Raw genomic sequence first — 13,842 nt, 5'->3', positions numbered from 1 at the left:
CTGTGGCGTAACACCCTGTATATAGCCTCCACATTGACTCTGTACCGTAACACCCTGTATATAGCCTCCACATTGACTCTGTACAGTAACACCCTGTATATAGCCTCCACATTGACTCTGTACCGGTACCCCCTGTATATAGCCTCCACATTGACTCTGTACCGGTACCCCCTGTATATAGCCTCCACATTGACTCTGTACCGTAACACCCTGTATATAGCCTCCACATTGACTCTGTACCGTAACACCCTGTATACAGCCTCCACACTGACTCTGTACCGGTACCCCCGTGTATATAGCCTCCACATTGACTCTGTACCGGTACCCCCTGTATATAGCCTCCACATTGACTCTGTACCAGTACCCCCTGTATATAGTCTCCACATTGACTCTGTACCGTAACACCCTGTATATAGCCTCCACATTGACTCTGTATCGATACCCCCTGTATATAGCCTCCACATTGACTCTGTACCGGTGCCCCCTGTATATAGCCTCCACATTGACTCTGTACCGTAACACCCTGTATATAGCCTCCACATTGACTCTGTATCGATACCCCCTGTATATAGCCTCCACATTGACTCTGTACCGGTACCCCCTGTATATAGCCTCCACATTGACTCTGTACAGGTACCCTCTGTATATAGCCTCCACATTGACTCTGTACCGGTACCCCCTGTATATAGTCTCCACATTGACTCTGTACCGGTACCCCCTGTATATAGCCTCCACATTGACTCTGTACCGGTACCCTCTGTATATAGCGTCCACATTACTGTACCGTAACACCCTGTATATAGCCTCCACATTGACTCTGTACCGTAACACCCTGTATATAGCCTCCACATTGACTCTGTACCGGTACCCCCTGTATATAGCCTCCACATTGACTCTGTACCGGTACCCCCTGTATATAGCCTCCACATTGACTCTGTACAGGTACCCCCTGTATATAGCCTCCACATTGACTCTGTGGCGTAACACCCCGTATATAGCCTCCACATTGACTCTGTACCGTAACACCCTGTATATAGCCTCCACATTGACTCTGTACCGTAACACCCTGTATATAGCCTCCACATTGACTCTGTACCGTAACACCCTGTATATAGCCTCCACATTGACTCTGTACCGTAACACCCTGTATATAGCCTCCACATTGACTCTGTATCGATACCCCCTGTATATAGCCTCCACATTGACTCTGTACCGGTACCCCCTGTATATAGCCTCCACATTGACTCTGTACCGGTACCCCCTGTATATAGCCTCCACATTGACTCTGTACCGGTACCCTCTGTATATAGCCTCCACATTACTGTACCGTAACACCCTGTATATAGCCTCCACATTGACTCTGTACCGTAACACCCTGTATATAGCCTCCACATTGACTCTGTACCGGTACCCCCTGTATATAGCCTCCACATTGACTCTGTACCGGTACCCCCTGTATATAGCCTCCACATTGACTCTGTACCGGTACCCCCTGTATATAGCCTCCACATTGACTCTGTACAGGTACCCCCTGTATATAGCCTCCACATTGACTCTGTACCGTAACACCCCGTATATAGCCTCCACATTGACTCTGTACCGTAACACCCTGTATATAGCCTCCACATTGACTCTGTACCGTAACACCCTGTATATAGCCTCCACATTGACTCTGCACCGGTACCCCCTGACCGAGATGGCCGCCTCGCTTCGCGTTCCTTGGAAAATATGCAGTATTTTGTTTTTTTATGTGTTATTCCTTACATTGGTACCCCAGGTAATCTTAGGTTTCATTACATACAGTCGGGAGGAACTACTGAATATAAGAGCAACGTCAACTCACCATCGTTACAACCAGGAATATGACTTTCCCGAAACGGATCCAGTGTTTTGCCTTCCACCCAATACAATGGATCTGATCCCAGCCGGCGAACCTATGCGACACCGTAAAAGGGGCAAACGTAGCGGTCTCCTGGTCAGGCTTCGGAGACGGGCACATCGCGCTCCACTCCCTAGCATACTACTCGCCAATGTCCAGTCTCTTGACAATAAGGTTGATGAAATCCGAGCAAGGGTAACATTCCAGAGAGACATCAGAGATTGTAACGTTCTCTGCTTCACGGAAACATGGCTAACTCAAGAGACGCTAACGGAGTCGGTGCAGCCAGCTGGTTTCTTCACGCATCGCGCCGACAGAAACATACATCTTTCTGGTAAGAAGAGGGGCGGGGGTGTATGCCTTATGATTAACGAGACGTGGTGTGATCATAACAACATACAGGAACTCAAGTCATTCTGTTCACCTGATCTAGAATTCCTCACAATCAAATGTCGACCGCATTATCTACCAAGGGAATTCTCTTCGATTATAATCACAGCCGTATATATTCCCCCCCAAGCAGACACATCGATGGCCCTGAACGAACTTTATCTGACTCTTTGTAAACTGGAAACCACACACCCTGAGGCTGCATTCATCGTAGCAGGCTAATCTGAAAACAAAACTCCCTAAATTCTATCAGCATATCGATTGTGCTACCAGGGCTGGTAAAACCTTGGATCATTGTTATACTAACTTCCGCGACGCATATAAGGCCCTCCCCCGCCCTCCTTTCGGAAAAGCTGACCACGACTCCATTTTGTTGCTTCCAGCCTACAAACAGAAACTAAAACAACAAGCTCCCTCGCTCAGGTCTGTTCAACGCTGGTCCGACCAATCTGATTCCACGCTTCAAGACTGGTTCGATCACGCGGATTGGAATATGTTCCGCATTGCGTCCAACAACAATATTGACGAATACGCTGATTCGGTGAGCGAGTTCATTAGAAAGTGTATTGACGATGTCGTACCCACAGCAACGATTAAAACATTCCCAAACCAGAAACAGTGGATTGACGCAGCATTCGCGTGAAACTGAAAGCGCGAACCACTGCTTTTAACCAGGGCAAGGTGACCGGAAACATGACCGAATACAAACAGTGTAGCTATTCTCTCCGCAAGGCAATCAAACAAGCTAAGTCCCAGTATAGAGACAAAATAGAGTCGCAATTCAACAGCTCAGACACAAGAGGTATGTGGCAGGGTCTACAGTCAATCACGGATTACAAAAAGAAAACCAGCCCCGTCGCGGACCAGGATGTCTTGCTCCCAGACAGGCTAAATAACTTTTTTGCTCGCTTTGAGGACAATACAGTGCCACTGACACGGCCCGCTACCAAAACCTGCGGGCTCTCCTTCACTGCAGTCGAGGTGAGTAAAACATTTAAACGTGTTAACCCTCGCAAGGCTGCAGGCCCAGACGGCATTCCCAGCCGCGTCCTCAGAGCATGCGCAGACCAGCTGGCTGGTGTGTTTACGGACATATTCAATCAATCCTTATCCCAGTCTGCTGTTCCCACATGCTTCAAGAGGGCCACCATTGTTCCTGTTCCCAAGAAAGCTAAGGTAACTGAGCTAAACGACTACCGCCCCGTAGCACTCACTTCCGTCATCATGAAGTGCTTTGAGAGACTAGTCAAGGACCATATCACCTCCACCCTACCGGACACCCTAGACCCACTCCAATTTGCTTACCGACCCAATAGGTCCACAGACGACGCAATCGCAACCACACTGCACACTGCCCTAACCCATCTGGACAAGAGGAATACCTATGTGAGAATGCTGTTCATCGACTACAGCTCAGCATTTAACACCATAGTACCCTCCAAACTCGTCATCAAGCTCGAGACCCTGGGTCTCGACCCCGCCCTGTGCAACTGGGTCCTGGACTTCCTGACGGGCCGCCCCCAGGTGGTGAGGGTAGGTAACAACATCTCCACCCCGCTGATCCTCAACACTGGGGCCCCACAAGGGTGCGTTCTGAGCCCTCTCCTGTACTCCCTGTTCACCCACGACTGCGTGGCCATGCACGCCTCCAACTCAATCATCAAGTTTGCGGATGACACTACAGTGGTAGGCTTGATTACCAACAACGACGAGACGGCCTACAGGGAGGAGGTGAGGGCCCTCGGAGTGTGGTGTCAGGAAAATAACCTCACACTCAACGTCAACAAAACAAAGGAGATGATTGTGGACTTCAGGAAACAGCAGAGGGAGCACCCCCATATCCACATCGACGGGACAGTAGTGGAGAAGGTGGAAAGTTTTTAGTTCCTCGGTGTACACATCACGGACAAACTGAATTGGTCCACCCACACAGACAGCGTTGTGAAGAAGGCGCAGCAGCGCCTCTTCAACCTCAGGAGGCTGAAGAAATTCGGCTTGTCACCAAAAGCACTCACAAACTTCTACAGATGCACAATCGAGAGCATCCTGTCGGGCTGTATCACCGCCTGGTACGGCAACTGCTCCGCCCACAACCGTAAGGCTCTCCAGAGGGTAGTGAGGTCTTCACAACGCATCACCGGGTGCAAACTACCTGCCCTCCAGGACACCTACACCACCCGATATCACAGGAAGGCCATAAAGATCATCAAGGACAACAACCACCCAAGCCACTGCCTGTTCACCCCGCTATCATCCAGAAGGCGAGGTCAGTACAGGTGCATCAAAGCAGGGACCGAGAGACTGAAAAACAGCTTCTATCTCAAGGCCATCAGACTGTTAAACAGCCACCACTAACATTTAGCGGCCGCTGCCAACATACTGACTCAACTCCAGCCACTTTAATAATGGGAATTGTTGGAAATTATGTAAAAATGTACCACTAGCCACTTTAAACAATGCCACTTAATATAATGTTTACATACCCTAAATTACTCATCTCATATGTATATACTGTACTCTATACCATCTACTGCATCTTGCCATCTTTATGTAATACATGTATCACTAGCCACTTTAAACTATGCCACTTTATATTTACATACCCTACATTACTCATCTCATATGTATATACTGTACTCTATACCATCTACTGCATCTTGCCTATGCCGTTCTGTACCATCACTCATTCATATATCTTTATGTACATATTCTTTATCCCTTTATACTTGTGTGTATAAGGTAGTAGTTGTGGAATTGTTAGGTTAGATTACTTGTTGGTTATTACTGCATTGTCGGAACTAGAAGCACAAGCATTTCGCTACACTCGCATTAACATCTGCTAACCATGTGTATGTGACAAATACAATTTGATTTGATTTGATTTGATATAGCCTCCACATTGACTCTGTACCGTAACACCCTGTATATAGCCTCCACATTGACTCTGTACCGTAACACCCTGTATATAGCCTCCACTTTGACTCTGTACTGTTACCCCCTGTATATAGCCTCCACAATGACTCTGTACCGTTACACCCTGTATATAGCCTCCACATTGACTCTGTACCGTAACACCCTGTATATAGCCTCCACATTGACTCTGTACCGGTAACCCCTGTATATAGCCTCCACATTGCCTCTGTACCGTAACACCCTGTATATAGCCTCCACATTGACTCTGTACCGTAACACCCTGTATATAGCCTCCACATTGACTCTGTACCGTAACACCCTGTATATAGCCTCCACATTGACTCTGTACAGGTACCCTCTGTATATAGCCTCCACATTGACTCTGTACCGTAACACCCTGTATATAGCCTCCACATTGACTCTGTACCGTAATACCCTGTATAAAGCCTCCACATTGACTCTGTACCGTAATACCCTGTATATAGCCTCCACATTGACTCTGTACCGTAATACCCTGTATATAGCCTCCACATTGACTCTGTACCGTAATACCCTGTATATAGCCTCCACATTGACTCTGTACCGGTACCCTCTGTATATAGCCTCCACATTGACTCTGTACCGTAATACCCTGTATATAGCCTCCACATTGACTCTGTACCGTAATACCCTGTATATAGCCTCCACATTGACTCTGTACCGTAATACCCTGTATATAGCCTCCACATTGACTCTGTACCGTAATACCCTGTATATAGCCGCCACATTGACTCTGTACCGTAATACCCTGTATATAGCCTCCACATTGACTCTGTACCGTAATACCCTGTATATAGCCTCCACATTGACTCTGTACCGTAATACCCTGTATATAGCCTCCACTATTGTTATTTACTGCTGCTCTTTAATTATTTGTTATTCTTATCTCTTACTTTTTTTTGTATTTTCTTAAAACTGCATTGTTGGTTAAGGGCTTGTAAGTAAGCATTTCACTGTAAGGTCTACTACACCTGTTGTATTCAGCATTTCACTGTAAGGTCTACTACACCTGTTGTATTCAGCATTTCACTGTAAGGTCTACTACACCTGTTGTATTCAGCATTTCACTGTAAGGTCTACACCTGTTATATTTGGCGCATGTGACAAATAACATTTGATTTGATTTGATCCAGACTCATTGGGGAGAAGAAGTGGGCGTGGCGTAACGTTTGGTCACAGCAAGAAGTCTGGGTAGCCAGGCAATAGGAAGTATGCGAACACAGACATTTACTTCACCGAGCCGAGTTCTGCTAGCATCAAACCAAACCTATGTATGCAGACACCTTAACCAGACCTCTCCTCTCTCTGCCTGCTAAGTGGGGTCTGTTCAGAGACCTCTGCCTGCGTGGCTGCTAAGTGGGGTCTGCTCAGAGACCTCCCCTCTCTCTGCCTGCTAAGTGGGGTCTGTTCAGAGACCTCTCCTCTCTCTGCCTGTGTGGCTGCTAAGTGGGGTCTGCTCAGAGACCTCCCCTCTCTCTGCCTGCTAAGTGGGGTCTGTTCAGAGACCTCTCCTCTCTCTGCCTGCTAAGTGGGGTCTGTTCAGAGACCTCCCCTCTCTCTGCCTGCTAAGTGGGGTCTGTTCAGAGACCTCTCCCCTCTCTGCCTGCTAAGTGGGGTCTGTTCAGAGACCTCTCCTCTCTCTGCCTGCTAAGTGGGGTCTGTTCAGAGACCTCTCCTCTCTCTGCCTGCTAAGTGGGGTCTGTTCAGAGACCTCTCCTCTCTCTGCCTGCTAAGTGGGGTCTGTTCAGAGACCTCTCCTCTCTCTGCCTGCTAAGTGGGGTCTGTTCAGAGACCTCTCCCTGCTAAGTGGGGTCTGTTCAGAGACCTCTCCCTGCTAAGTGGGGTCTGTTCAGAGACCTCTCCCTGCGTGGCTGCTACAGGTTCATGTTACACATCATCACAATGCAAATACATGTTTTTATAATGCAGCACTTTAGATTACTCACAATTTGCCATCCTTGAAGGAACGAACGAAGACGGTGTCTTTCTTGATGGTGGCCTCTTCATGGCAGTCTGGGGTGATGACCTGGAGAGGGAGGGATAGAGAGAGATGGATGGAGAACGGACAGGGGAAAGGGAGAGAGATGGGTGGAGAAAGGACAGGGGAAAGGGAGAGAGATGGATGGAGAGAGGACAGGGGAAAGGGAGAGAGAGAGATGGATGGAGAGAGGACAGGGGAAAGGGAGAGAGATGGATGGATGGAGAGAGGACAGGGGAAAGGGAGAGAGATGGATGGATGGAGAAAGGACAGGGGAAAGGGAGAGAGATGGATGGATGGAGAGAGGACAGGGGAAAGGGAGAGAGATGGATGGATGGAGAAAGGACAGGGGAAAGGGAGAGAGATGGATGGATGGAGAAAGGACAGGGGAAAGGGAGAGAGATGGATGGATGGAGAAAGGACAGGGGAAAGGGAGAGAGATGGATGGATGGAGAAAGGACAGGCGAAAGGGAGAGAGATGGATGGAGAGAGGACAGGGGAAAGGGAGAGAGATGGATGGAGAGAGGACAGGGGAAAGGGAGAGAGATGGATGGAGAGAGGACAGGGGAAAGGGAGAGAGATGGATGGAGAGAGGACAGGGGAAAGGGAGAGAGATGGATGGAGAAATGACAGGGGAAAGGGAGAGAGATGGATGGAGAGAGAGTGAGTCTATGGCTCTTCAGAAATACTGTAGCACTGAGCAAAGTGGACATGGTCGACAGAACTCTCCAATATGTTGTTTCAAAACTAAGACACGAGAGGCTAACAGTTTGCCAAGATGAGCATTTATACGTGAGTAAAGAGACTCGCTGGTCTGCCTTCCAAACACGGACAACCCCCCTCCACACACACAGGAGCAGAGAGCAGTAGCAGTGGGAGTCCTAGCTAGCTGTGCTACAGGCATCACAGTCTAGACTCGAGGAGGTGGTGCTGTGGGATTAGCTAAGATACTCTTTGAAGACGTAGGGTTTCAGATGTGTTCATTCCACTGTTCATCTCTGTTGATCTACATCTCCATCCCTCCATCTCTGTTGATCTGCATCTCCCTCCATCTCTGTTGATCTACATCTCCCTCCCTCCATCTCTGTTGATCTACATCTCCCTCCCTCCATCTCTGTTGATCTACATCTCCCTCCCTCCATCTCTGTTGATCTACATCTCCCTCCCTCCATCTCTGTTGATCTACATCTCCCTCCCTCCATCTCTGTTGATCTACATCTCCCTCCATCTCTGTTGATCTACATCTCCCTCCATCTCTGTTGATCTACATCTCCCTCCCTCCATCTCTGTTGATCTACATCTCCCTCCCTCCATCTCTGTTGATCTACATCTCCCTCCCTCCATCTCTGTTGATCTACATCTCCCTCCATCTCTGTTGATCTACATCTCCCTCCCTCCATCTCTGTTGATCTACATCTCCCTCCCTCCATCTCTGTTGATCTACATCTCCCTCCCTCCATCTCTGTTGATCTACATCTCCCTCCATCTCTGTTGATCTACATCTCCCTCCATCTCTGTTGATCTACATCTCCCTCCCTCCATCTCTGTTGATCTACATCTCCCTCCATCTCTGTTGATCTACATCTCCCTCCCTCCATCTCTGTTGATCTGCATCTCCCTCCCTCCATCTCTGTTGATCTACATCTCCCTCCATCTCTGTTGATCTACATCTCCCTCCCTCCATCTCTGTTGATCTACATCTCCCTCCCTCCATCTCTGTTGATCTACATCTCCCTCCCTCCATCTCTGTTGATCTGCATCTCCCTCCCTCCATCTCTGTTGATCTACATCTCCCTCCCTCCATCTCTGTTGATCTACATCTCCCTCCATCTCTGTTGATCTGCATCTCCCTCCCTCCATCTCTGTTGATCTACATCTCCCTCCATCTCTGTTGATCTACATCTCCCTCCCTCCATCTCTGTTGATCTACATCTCCCTCCCTCCATCTCTGTTGATCTACATCTCCCTCCCTCCATCTCTGTTGATCTGCATCTCCCTCCCTCCATCTCTGTTGATCTACATCTCCCTCCCTCCATCTCTGTTGATCTACATCTCCCTCCCTCCATCTCTGTTGATCTGCATCTCCCTCCCTCCATCTCTGTTGATCTGCATCTCCCTCCCTCCATCTCTGTTGATCTGCATCTCCCTCCCTCCATCTCTGTTGATCTACATCTCCCTCCATCTCTGTTGATCTGCATCTCCCTCCCTCCATCTCTGTTGATCTACATCTCCCTCCCTCCATCTCTGTTGATCTACATCTCCCTCCCTCCATCTCTGTTGATCTACATCTCCCTCCCTCCATCTCTGTTGATCTACATCTCCCTCCATCTCTGTTGATCTACATCTCCCTCCATCTCTGTTGATCTACATCTCCCTCCCTCCATCTCTGTTGATCTACATCTCCCTCCCTCCATCTCTGTTGATCTACATCTCCCTCCCTCCATCTCTGTTGATCTGCATCTCCCTCCCTCCATCTCTGTTGATCTACATCTCCCTCCATCTCTGTTGATCTACATCTCCCTCCATCTCTGTTGATCTACATCTCCCTCCCTCCATCTCTGTTGATCTACATCTCCCTCCCTCCATCTCTGTTGATCTACATCTCCCTCCATCTCTGTTGATCTACATCTCCCTCCCTCCATCTCTGTTGATCTACATCTCCCTCCATCTCTGTTGATCTACATCTTCCTCCATCTCTGTTGATCTACATCTCCCTCCATCTCTGTTGATCTACATCTCCCTCCCTCCATCTCTGTTGATCTACATATTCCTCCCTCCATCTCTGTTGATCTGCATCTCCCTCCATCTCTGTTGATCTGCATCTCCCTCCCTCCATCTCTGTTGATCTACATCTCCCTCCCTCCATCTCTGTTGATCTACATCTCCCTCCCTCCATCTCTGTTGATCTGCATCTCCCTCCATCTCTGTTGATCTACATCTCCCTCCATCTCTGTTGATCTACATCTCCCTCCCTCCATCTCTGTTGATCTACATCTCCCTCCATCTCTGTTGATCTACATCTCCCTCCATCTCTGTTGATCTACATCTCCCTCCATCTCTGTTGATCTACATCTCCCTCCATCTCTGTTGATCTACATCTCCCTCCATCTCTGTTGATCTACATCTCCCTCCCTCCATCTCTGTTGATCTACATCTCCCTCCATCTCTGTTGATCTACATATTCCTCCCTCCATCTCTGTTGATCTGCATCTCCCTCCATCTCTGTTGATCTGCATCTCCGTCCCTCCATCTCTGTTGATCTGCATCTCCCTCCATCTCTGTTGATCTACATCTCCCTCCCTCCATCTCTGTTGATCTACATCTCCCTCCCTCCATCTCTGTTGATCTACATCTCCCTCCCTCCATCTCTGTTGATCTACATCTCCCTCCCTCCATCTCTGTTGATCTACATATTCCTCCCTCCATCTCTGTTGATCTGCATCTCCCTCCATCTCTGTTGATCTGCATCTCCGTCCATCTCTGTTGATCTGCATCTCCGTCCATCTCTGTTGATCTGCATCTCCCTCCATCTCTGTTGATCTACATCTCCCTCCCTCCATCTCTGTTGATCTGCATCTCCCTCCATCTCTGTTGATCTACATCTCTCTCCCTCCATCTCTGTTGATCTACATCTCCCTCCCTCCATCTCTGTTGATCTACATCTCCCTCCATCTCTGTTGATCTGCATCTCCCTCCATCTCTGTTGATCTACATCTCCCTCCCTCCATCTCTGTTGATCTACATCTCCCTCCCTCCATCTCTGTTGATCTACATCTCCCTCCCTCCATCTCTGTTGATCTACATCTCCCTCCATCTCTGTTGATCTACATCTCCCTCCATCTCTGTTGATCTACATATTCCTCCCTCCATCTCTGTTGATCTGCATCTCCCTCCCTCCATCTCTGTTGATCTACATCTCCCTCCCTCCATCTCTGTTGATCTACATCTCCCTCCCTCCATCTCTGTTGATCTACATCTCCCTCCCTCCATCTCTGTTGATCTGCATCTCCCTCCCTCCATCTCTGTTGATCTACATCTCCCTCCATCTCTGTTGATCTACATCTCCCTCCCTCCATCTCTGTTGATCTACATCTCCCTCCCTCCATCTCTGTTGATCTACATCTCCCTCCCTCCATCTCTGATGATCTACATCTCCCTCCCTCCATCTCTGTTGATCTACATCTCCCTCCCTCCATCTCTGTTGATCTGCATCTCCCTCCATCTCTGTTGATCTACATCTCCCTCCCTCCATCTCTGTTGATCTACATCTCCCTCCCTCCATCTCTGTTGATCTACATCTCCCTCCCTCCATCTCTGTTGATCTACATCTCCCTCCCTCCATCTCTGTTGATCTACATCTCCCTCCATCTCTGTTGATCTACATCTCCCTCCCTCCATCTCTGTTGATCTACATCTCCCTCCCTCCATCTCTGTTGATCTACATCTCCCTCCCTCCATCTCTGTTGATCTGCATCTCCCTCCATCTCTGTTGATCTACATCTCCCTCCCTCCATCTCTGTTGATCTACATCTCCCTCCATCTCTGTTGATCTACATCTCCCTCCCTCCATCTCTGTTGATCTACATCTCCCTCCCTCCATCTCTGTTGATCTACATCTCCCTCCATCTCTGTTGATCTACATCTCCCTCCATCTCTGTTGATCTACATCTCCCTCCATCTCTGTTGATCTACATCTCCCTCCCTCCATCTCTGTTGATCTACATCTCCCTCCATCTCTGTTGATCTACATATTCCTCCCTCCATCTCTGTTTATCTGCATCTCCCTCCATCTCTGTTGATCTGCATCTCCGTCCCTCCATCTCTGTTGATCTGCATCTCCCTCCCTCCATCTCTGTTGATCTACATCTCCCTCCCTCCATCTCTGTTGATCTACATATTCCTCCCTCCATCTCTGTTGATCTGCATCTCCCTCCATCTCTGTTGATCTACATCTCCCTCCCTCCATCTCTGTTGATCTACATCTCCCTCCCTCCATCTCTGTTGATCTACATCTCCCTCCCTCCATCTCTGTTGATCTACATCTCCCTCCATCTCTGTTGATCTACATCTTCCTCCATCTCTGTTGATCTACATCTCCCTCCATCTCTGTTGATCTACATCTCCCTCCCTCCATCTCTGTTGATCTACATATTCCTCCCTCCATCTCTGTTGATCTGCATCTCCCTCCCTCCATCTCTGTTGATCTGCATCTCCCTCCCTCCATCTCTGTTGATCTACATCTCCCTCCCTCCATCTCTGTTGATCTACATCTCCCTCCCTCCATCTCTGTTGATCTGCATCTCCCTCCATCTCTGTTGATCTACATCTCCCTCCATCTCTGTTGATCTACATCTCCCTCCCTCCATCTCTGTTGATCTACATCTCCCTCCATCTCTGTTGATCTACATCTCCCTCCATCTCTGTTGATCTACATCTCCCTCCATCTCTGTTGATCTACATCTCCCTCCATCTCTGTTGATCTACATCTCCCTCCATCTCTGTTGATCTACATCTCCCTCCCTCCATCTCTGTTGATCTACATCTCCCTCCATCTCTGTTGATCTACATATTCCTCCCTCCATCTCTGTTGATCTGCATCTCCCTCCATCTCTGTTGATCTGCATCTCCGTCCCTCCATCTCTGTTGATCTGCATCTCCCTCCATCTCTGTTGATCTACATCTCCCTCCCTCCATCTCTGTTGATCTACATCTCCCTCCCTCCATCTCTGTTGATCTACATCTCCCTCCCTCCATCTCTGTTGATCTACATCTCCCTCCCTCCATCTCTGTTGATCTACATATTCCTCCCTCCATCTCTGTTGATCTGCATCTCCCTCCATCTCTGTTGATCTGCATCTCCGTCCATCTCTGTTGATCTGCATCTCCGTCCATCTCTGTTGATCTGCATCTCCCTCCATCTCTGTTGATCTACATCTCCCTCCCTCCATCTCTGTTGATCTGCATCTCCCTCCATCTCTGTTGATCTACATCTCCCTCCCTCCATCTCTGTTGATCTACATCTCCCTCCCTCCATCTCTGTTGATCTACATCTCCCTCCATCTCTGTTGATCTGCATCTCCCTCCATCTCTGTTGATCTACATCTCCCTCCCTCCATCTCTGTTGATCTACATCTCCCTCCCTCCATCTCTGTTGATCTACATCTCCCTCCCTCCATCTCTGTTGATCTACATCTCCCTCCCTCCATCTCTGTTGATCTACATCTCCCTCCCTCCATCTCTGTTGATCTACATCTCCCTCCATCTCTGTTGATCTACATATTCCTCCCTCCATCTCTGTTGATCTGCATCTCCCTCCCTCCATCTCTGTTGATCTACATCTCCCTCCATCTCTGTTGATCTGCATCTCCCTCCCTCCATCTCTGTTGATCTACATCTCCCTCCCTCCATCTCTGTTGATCTACATCTCCCTCCCTCCATCTCTGTTGATCTACATCTCCCTCCATCTCTGTTGATCTGCATCTCCCTCCCTCCATCTCTGTTGATCTACATCTCCCTCCCTCCATCTCTGTTGATCTACATCTCCCTCCCTCCATCTCTGTTGATCTGCATCTCCCTCCATCTCTGTTGATCTACATCTCCCTCCCTCCATCTCTGTTGATCTACATCTCCCTCCCTCCATCTC

The sequence above is a fragment of the Salvelinus namaycush genome, chromosome 4 (genome assembly GCF_016432855.1).
Source record: "Salvelinus namaycush isolate Seneca chromosome 4, SaNama_1.0, whole genome shotgun sequence".
NCBI lineage: Eukaryota > Metazoa > Chordata > Actinopteri > Salmoniformes > Salmonidae > Salvelinus > Salvelinus namaycush.
This window is presented reverse-complemented; position numbering follows the sequence as displayed.